General features: G+C 23.6%; 1 protein-coding gene across 1 annotated transcript in view; it reads left to right on the forward strand.

Moving 5' to 3' along the window:
• The window catches only part of LOC126741261 (neural-cadherin-like), a 249,553-nt gene that overhangs the window by 4,564 nt on the left and 244,471 nt on the right, over positions 1 to 518 (forward strand). The window lies entirely within an intron of this gene.

Genomic DNA, 518 nt, shown 5'->3' on the forward strand with positions numbered 1-518 from the left:
TCGATAGACCGGAAATTTGTACAGCATTTATTTAACCTACACAGGTTTATTTTATGTTTCAAAAATACAAGTTAATTTTGTTATAATAATGTTTTATAATAACTATTATTCGTATTATTACAGTTGTTTTTGCTATTACTAAAAAGTAATTTGGTACTGTATGTTTTAAAATAAAATAATTTAAAATTTGGTCTAATGACCGTAATCTAATAGGAACGATTTCTACACAAACGATTTTATTTTGAATATAATTAAATTAAATATAGGACCAAAAAGGCATTTCCCAACAAAGAATTTTGTTGTACTTTATAACATACATATATCGAGAATTGAATAACCCATTTCTTAAAGGTATACAGTATATCCAAAATGATTTGTTTATATTATGAGATAAAAAAAGTAAACGCAAAAAGCAAATTGATTTTTTTATACAAAACGATTAAGAAAATTAAGTTTAATACGGAAAAATGTATCTTGATTTCGAAATTGTAAGAAACCGTACATACTTCACCTATATC

This window comes from Anthonomus grandis, chromosome 10 (genome assembly GCF_022605725.1).
Source record: "Anthonomus grandis grandis chromosome 10, icAntGran1.3, whole genome shotgun sequence".
Classification (NCBI taxonomy): Eukaryota; Metazoa; Arthropoda; class Insecta; order Coleoptera; family Curculionidae; genus Anthonomus; species Anthonomus grandis.